This window comes from Galeopterus variegatus, unplaced genomic scaffold (assembly GCF_000696425.1).
Source record: "Galeopterus variegatus unplaced genomic scaffold, G_variegatus-3.0.2 Scaffold732, whole genome shotgun sequence".
Lineage (NCBI taxonomy): Eukaryota > Metazoa > Chordata > Mammalia > Dermoptera > Cynocephalidae > Galeopterus > Galeopterus variegatus.
Genome location: NW_007726843.1, coordinates 536232 through 544465, shown reverse-complemented (window position 1 = coordinate 544465; position 8234 = coordinate 536232). Strand labels below are relative to the sequence as shown.

At 42.8% G+C, this 8234-nt stretch overlaps 2 pseudogenes; both read right to left on the bottom strand.

The window, feature by feature from the left end:
- Nucleotides 1–4901: 4901 nt before the first annotated feature.
- Nucleotides 4902–5430, bottom strand: LOC103589826 (annotated as a pseudogene).
- A 1657-nt stretch (nt 5431–7087) lies between these two features.
- Nucleotides 7088–7616, bottom strand: LOC103589825 (annotated as a pseudogene).
- Nucleotides 7617–8234: the final 618 nt, after the last annotated feature.

Below are 8234 nucleotides of genomic sequence, written 5' to 3'. Positions count from 1 at the left end.
GTCCCATCCAATTCCCACTCCCCCCTCCAGGTCTGCATTGAATATCCCGCGGGTCGGGACATCATGTCATATGTATTTTTCTTTATTTTTTCTCATCTGAAATCTTTCTCCTTTTCTTTAAAAATTCAAAGAATCACACATCTTTCAATGCCCTGAACCAGCTTCATGAACATTTACTGAACCCATAGCTTATAAAACCTATTGAACACTTATATTGTCATTTATTGTTCACCAATTATTTAATTATTGATCAATATTGTTTCCTTAGTACTGAAACCATTTATATATATTTCTTTTATATTGTGTATTTCATACTTCTATATTACATGGTTATTACATATTACTTTTGCTACCTTCAGTAATACAGTCATGCACCAAATAACAGCGTTCAATGACAGACTGTGTATATGATGGTGCTCCTATAAGATTAGAATGGCTGTACCATATAGTGTAGATGGGTAAGTAGTAGGCTATACCATCTAGGTTTGTGTAAGTACACTGTACGATATTTGCACAATGCTGAAATTGCCTAACAACGCATTTCTCAGAAAGTTTTCCTGTAATTAAGTGATGCATGAATGTAGGTCAGAAATGCACATCCACAGTTCGGCTGTGGAGTGAACGGACTGAGTGAAGCAGAACTGGAGGCAAGAAAATGTCACAATAATACTAGGAAAGATGATGTACAATTAGAACAGGAGAGTGGCAGTGAAACTGGAGAGAAATCAACGGGTTTAAGAGATAAGTGGGAGGCAGAATAAACAGCTTAAGTGTGTGGATGAGAAAGGGGACACAGTCAAGGATGACACCATGACTTTTAACTGGAGCAAGCAGGTAGATGAAACATTCCTTCATGAAGGGGACACTGAAAGAGCAGGGTGAGCAGGGTGAGTATTGGATCATGTGTTGGCTCCTAAAGAGCAAGAAAAGTAGAAGGCCTGGGACAGATCTGGAGAGGCCCAATATTCATGGCACAGATATAGGGAGATGTAGTGGATTGAATTATGTCCCCCCAAAACTCAGTGAAGCTTGAATTGTATCCCCCAAGTTTTACGTATTAGAAACTTAGACCCCACTGTGACTGTTAACAGGGTGGGAACTCCTATTATGGTAATTGTAAGGTGGGACCTTGAAGAGGCGATTGGGTTGTAGGACCATGCAGTAATGAATGGATTAAAAATGGTGGTAATGGGCATGGTTCTGAGGGCTTTAAAAGAAGAGGAGAGTCTGTCTCTCTTGCTCTGCTCTCTCTGTTTCCACCATCTTGCAATGTGAGACCCCTGGGTCACTGTTGCCACCACCAGATTGACTTTGGACTTCCCAGTCTCAGAAATTGTAAGCAATAAATTTCGTTTTTCTTTACTGTTACCTGGTTCCATGTATTTTGTTATAAGCAACACAAACGAACTAATACAGGAGAGAAATCTACTAGAGACAGCAAATGTCAAGATGGTACAGAACCATGAGTGTGTGATGTCCTAGAAGCTGAGACAATATCATGTTTGACAACACTTAAACAGTAACTTTGACAAATAGCTGGAGACTGAGTGTAGACTCCCACGAGAGTGAGAAACTCCTGGTGGCCACAGTCTTAGAGGAGCTCCCAGACTTTTATAGGCTTTCCCATCAGAAAGCCCACCAGGTTCTTGCAATGAAGATCTGAGAAAGATCTCCTTGTAGTTCTGTCAGGAAGAGAAGAATAATCATTATGAAATACATCCAGAAATTTTTAAAAACAAAGGCCTGCTTTCCAGGGGAAAAAAAACATTGCCAGAGTCTTATCCCAGTTGGGGCAAGGGATTCCTCCCAACTGCAGCCTCCTCCAACCATCCTGACTCATCTAAGAAAGAAAAATAGTCAACAGGGATCAGAGCTTCATGGAAATAAATTGGGAATGCTGCAGCTGGGGAAGGGAGCAGGTGGGGGTGTGGGAGTGATAGCTCTATCACTATAAATATCACGATATCACTAAATGTCACTGTGAAAGTCACAGCCCAAAGACAAAGGCCCCCTAAAAGACTGACATTTAACCCTATAACTACAGCATGCTTCCCCTCATCCACACCATCAGGGCTCCAGTTTAATAACAGAAGATTACAACTGAAAGAGCTGCAAGGCTCAGACTCTTAGAAGCCGAAAGAAAACAAAAACGAGAATGAGAGAATAAGAATCAACATCTAGAGACGCCCAGAAGACAAGGAAGATGATAATGAAAGAGGTACTCTAGATTTAGAAATAAAGAAGACGTTAGTAACCTTGTCTATAATGGAGGGCAGAAGCCTTCCTGCGGTGGGTTGAGCCTAAGTTGGAGGTGATGAAATATAGGCAGGGGGTATAACTGACATTCCCATGAAGGTGGCTTTGGAAGAGAAAGGTCAGCAGCTGGGTGGGGATGTGAGAAAGGGGGGGGGAGTATTTTTTTTTTTAATTGGGAGAGACTGAGCTATGTTTAAATAATCAGGGTGAGACAGAAAGGGTGAAGGTACAGGAGAGGGCAGGCAGAAACAAGTGCAAACTGTCTGAGGAGGGAAGCGATGGGATCCAAGCTGCAAGTATATAATTGAATACTTGATTTGGTTTATCCAGTGTTTGTCCCAAACCCGGATCCATGTTCTGCCTGTCCCTGACCTGCTCTGTACCCCAGCAGACTGGCTTCTACAGATAGCATTAGCTGGGTGTCCCTGCCCCTCTGGTTCCAGTTGGATTTGGCCAAAGGTAAGCCCAGCAGTTTAGATGGCAAAGGAGAGAGAGGTCAGTCTGTTTCTTCCCTGCTTTGCCCCCCGCTGCTCCTGGTGGTCAGCCCTTCCTCCACAGTCCGCTCTCCCTGGACGCTGGGTGCGCATTCCCTCCCCTTGCCTCTTCAGGCCTAAGTGTGTGTCAGTGAGAGTATAATCAGGAGCCATGAACAGCACTGGAACTGAACAAAGAATTTTATGTAAATGGTTGCTCATTGGTTGGTTATAAGAGGACTGAAAAGGCAAAAGGGGGACTGAAGTATCAGAGATAGTTATGACAGGAAGCAGCGAACAAACACCTCTAGGGGTGGGAGAACAAAGAAAAGATTCTTTAAAGAGGACCCAGAACTAGGGCCTCTGAAGACTCGTTTGGTATGTCTGTAGATGAGGCTGGTTTTAGAAGCATGGAAGATCTGCAAACTGCAGCCAGCTGCTGTTCGTGTATTCAATTGTTGCTGCCAGGGTTAAAAACCCTTGAGGTGGTGATGTCAACAAACATGGAAATTAAGAGAAATAAGTGGGAAGTCTTTTCTCCTCCTTCTAGCCCTCAGGTCTTCCTCCAGTGCCTCCTACTGGCAGGGTCTGGGTGGGCTTCTAGCAAAGTGGAATTGGAGAGGATAGAAGAGACTAGATCTTCGCCATCAGCACAGGGTGGTATCGGGTCACCACTCTTCTTGATCTTGGGCTGCCCCATATCCCTTGTTGTTCCCTTTAGCCCTGTTACACCTTTATATATAGTCCCTTCAATATACCATTCTCTTCGTATATTCTTTTGGTTTAAGTTTTTTCTGTTGGAAGCCTAATATATAGCACTCTTCCATTTTACAGAACCAAAAGAGTAGAAGTTTATATAGTTTAGTCTAGAAGTTGGCATTCTACTATGATGACTTCTATTGTCCCCACAAAGGTGGGAGTAAGGTAGCAGCTGATGGTGGGCACTAGAAGGGGTTGGGAGGGGCTCAAAACTTTCAAGGAATGTCTGAAATAGCTGCCACATAGCATGTAGGTACCACGAGGGCAGAGACTGCTCATTCACCGTTGAGTCCTCAATGCCTTCACTTCAGCCTAATGCAAGTGAGTGCTTAGTAAATATCTGTTAAATGAGTAAAATGGAAACAGAACAAATCTGAGAAACTCAGTAGGACTAGTGGGCAGTGTAGAAGACCCAGGTGAAGTCTGTGGCCATGAATTTATATTGATCAAAAAATTCAAAGTTAGGTTTTTGGTTTTTTTTTCAGCCATGCTAAACCACCTGGGTGTAAGTGCAGAAAAACAAAAGTTTACCCACAGTTGAGGTATGGCTGTATCGAGGTAAAAGAAAGACCATGAGGCAAAGGAGATGGAGATACAGAAAGAGAGTGTTTGAAGTGATGAGTAATGGAAGCTTGCTATCAGGGAGGGAAAGAAGCAGAGATGAGAAGGGACAGAGATCTGCTCTTTTAACAGTCCTGTCTATGTCCCCTGGGTATATTCCCAAAACAAAGCTAATTCAATTTTCAACCATCACTAAAATCTTGTTCCTTATGTTATGGCCTTTTCCCCCACACCCACACTACATTTTTATTACTTCTTGCAAGTGATAATGCAAGTAACCAAGAGTGAAGAATCCATAACTACCACTTTAAGCTGTGAACATAGTGGAAGTCATCTGGACATACTCTAAATTACTCTCTACTGAATGCCAGTATCTGAGCATATGTGATTTAAATCTGGGTCTTGGCAACACCATAAACTATAATTGTCTTGTATATCCAGACTGAAGGAAGAAACTGTGGGGTCAAGAGCCTGAAGCTGGAAACCTCACTGCCTCGTTAGAGGGTCTTGGGGGGTCTATCTCATTGGGACTCTTGTATATCCAGACTGAAGGAAGAAACTGTGGGGTCAAGAGTCCTGAAGCTGGAAACCTCACTGCCTCGTTAGAGGGTCTTGGGGGGTCTATCTCATTGGGACTGAGAAACTCTCTCCTTCCCTCCTGACACAGTCTGAAATCTAGGGCAGTCGGCTAACTTATTCCCCAAGAAGGAGCCATCTTTGTTCCTTCTGGAATGTTCATATTTTTAATTTTTTTTTTCTCAAATGAATAGGCTTTTTATTCCACCATTAAAATTTACAAGAGTGTCTTGGGAATCCTGTAGTTTGTTTCTGTAGCTGGACAAATCTTAGATCTTATTTGTCAGCCTGCTGAACTGTTCCTTTTTCAGAGCCATAGACACCATCCAAAAATTTTCAGATATCCTTGTTTTTAAATGGATCAAAGCAGCTGAATTTGAAACAAGTTCAGTGTCGTTTTGGACTTGAGAGAGTGAATAAGCAACCTGGCCTCATTCAAATCCTGCAGGTGTATTTTTCACCCAAGAAATTTCAGATTTCAAGAGACCCATTTTCCTGATTAACGATGTTGATGCAGAAGTGAGCACACACAGACCTCATCTTGTAACAGAAGCCCAGTGTAACACCCTTGAACATGTTCGGTACGTGACTAGATAGTGTGTACAGTAGCCAGTTTCTTTCTATTTCCCCCCTATTTGTCAACCCAGAGGCTCTTTCTCTTTCCAAGGAGACTGAGCTCTACATTGATCTGATTGAAGTTCCTCAGCAGGGTTCCTCTGGGGCACTTCACTGTAACTCTGTCCCTTCAGAGTGATGTTGACATTTTCTGGAATGTTGACAGTCTGTTGCTGAGAATGGTCTTCATTCTCACAGTAGATACAGCAGAGCCATATTTTTAAATTATTGCTTGTTGGTAATTTAACCCCTTTATGGGCTTGCCTTGTCCACACTGAGCACAGAGCTTGCTTTGAGTTGTGAGGGCAGCTCTGTCTCCCAGCCTGTAGAGTTCAGTATTTCCTTTGGAATTACTGCTAACCTCTCTATTCAAAAAGAGGGTCTATCTAGGGAAAAAGACTATAACTGCTTGCAGGGAGATAGATTATCTTTACATGGTACAGGATCAATCAAAACCCTTTTGTGATGCTTTCAATCCCTACCATTGAGAGTTTTCCTTTCTGTTTTTTGTTTGTGGCTCAAGGGATCCGAATCCTTGACCTTGGTGTTACAACGCTATACTCTAACTGAACTAACTGAGCTAACCAACCAGCCTGAGTTTTTCATCAGTTTTTCTCCATGTAGGCACACACCACTTCTCCAGCTCTCCATTGTCTCATCTTGTATCTCCACCAACCAATCACAGTCCTTCTCAACTGTACCCAGTGCTCCTAGAGTCTATTCCAGGTTGCACATAGATGTTTCTAAACGGTAAAAACTCAGAATGAGATTTGCAGCTAAAGGGAGTTTTCCTAGATACAATAAGCAGATACTTCTAGACTACAAGTGAAACAGGGGTAACACTGCACTGTCAGGGTGCAGGGCTTCAAGAAGGCAGAGTATGGAAACCCAAAAGGACATATGCCACCTGAACAAGGAGAGAAGGAATTATGAGAGGAATTTTCGGTGTGTTCCCAGATTTGCCCAGCAGAGGGAGGCCTCTGGCTGATAGTAATCTGACGATACAATTAAAGAAGGCTGGGGCCCTTTAATAACCATTGCATCCACTCTTTCTAAGCATTTAGAAAGGGTTATCCACTCAAAAATTTCTTTAAAGGGCCGGCCCGGTGGCATTGGGAGCGCGGTGGCGCTCCCGCCGAAGGTTCGGATCCCACATACAGACCGGTTCCCACTCACTGGCTGAGCGAGGTGTGGGCGCAGCACCGAGGGTTGTGATGCCGTTGCCGGTCCCATTCCGGTACGGGCGCGACGGTATATTCCCAAAACAAAGCTAATTCAATCTTCAACCATCACTAAGATCTTGTTCCTTATGTTATGGCCTTTTCCCCCACACCCACACTACATTTTTATTACTTCTTGCAAGTGATAATGCAAGTAACCAAGAGTGAAGAATCCATAACTACCACTTTAAGCTGTGAACATAGTGGAAGTCATCTGGACATACTCTAAATTACTCTCTACTGAATGCCAGTATCTGAGCATATGTGATTTAAATCTGGGTCTTGGCAACACCATAAACTATAATTGTCTTGTATATCCAGACTGAAGGAAGAAACTGTGGGGTCAAGAGCCTGAAGCTGGAAACCTCACTGCCTCGTTAGAGGGTCTTGGGGGGTCTATCTCATTGGGACTGAGAAACTCTCTCCTTCCCTCCTGACACAGTCTGAAATCTAGGGCAGTCGGCTAACTTATTCCCCAAGAAGGAGCCATCTTTGTTCCTTCTGGAATGTTCATATTTTTAATTTTTTTTTTCTCAAATGAATAGGCTTTTTATTCCACCATTAAAATTTACAAGAGTGTCTTGGGAATCCTGTAGTTTGTTTCTGTAGCTGGACAAATCTTAGATCTTATTTGTCAGCCTGCTGAACTGTTCCTTTTTCAGAGCCATAGACACCATCCAAAAATTTTCAGATATCCTTGTTTTTAAATGGATCAAAGCAGCTGAATTTGAAACAAGTTCAGTGTCGTTTTGGACTTGAGAGAGTGAATAAGCAACCTGGCCTCATTCAAATCCTGCAGGTGTATTTTTCACCCAAGAAATTTCAGATTTCAAGAGACCCATTTTCCTGATTAACGATGTTGATGCAGAAGTGAGCACACACAGACCTCATCTTGTAACAGAAGCCCAGTGTAACACCCTTGAACATGTTCGGTACGTGACTAGATAGTGTGTACAGTAGCCAGTTTCTTTCTATTTCCCCCCTATTTGTCAACCCAGAGGCTCTTTCTCTTTCCAAGGAGACTGAGCTCTACATTGATCTGATTGAAGTTCCTCAGCAGGGTTCCTCTGGGGCACTTCACTGTAACTCTGTCCCTTCAGAGTGATGTTGACATTTTCTGGAATGTTGACAGTCTGTTGCTGAGAATGGTCTTCATTCTCACAGTAGATACAGCAGAGCCATATTTTTAAATTATTGCTTATGACCAATCTAAACCTCTAACAGCTTGTTCATTATCAGCTGAACAGCAGAAAGTTGGTTATTAAGTTTCTTTCTTAACGTTTCTGTCTTCCAGCTACTACAACAAACCAATAAAACTCTCCCAAGTTGTTAAGACAAAACTTTCACCACCTTGTCTCCCATATTACAACAGGGCAGAACAATAAATAAGTCTGATTCCATGTTGGTGGAGTGTCTACCATGTAGAGGGTGCTAACACTAATAAAGTGCATGTATTTCACAGGGCCTCAACCTTTAGCTTAGTAGGGCCACAGCCCTTAGCTGTTAGAAGGACCACAGTCCTTAGATCAGGCTGTAACTTAGTAGGATCTTTATCTTAGCAGGACAACAGTCCTTAACTGTTAGAAGGGCCAAAGCCCTTTAGTTTAGGCTGTAGCACAGTGGGGCCACAGTCCCTAGTTTTAGCAAGGCCAGAGCCTTGTAGTTTGAGGAAGAACCTAACCTTTTAGTAATGCACATAGAAATGCTAAGTTTGGGGAAAAACAGAAAACTTTTACAGGACTAAAAAGTTTCTGGTGTGGATATGAGAATTGTA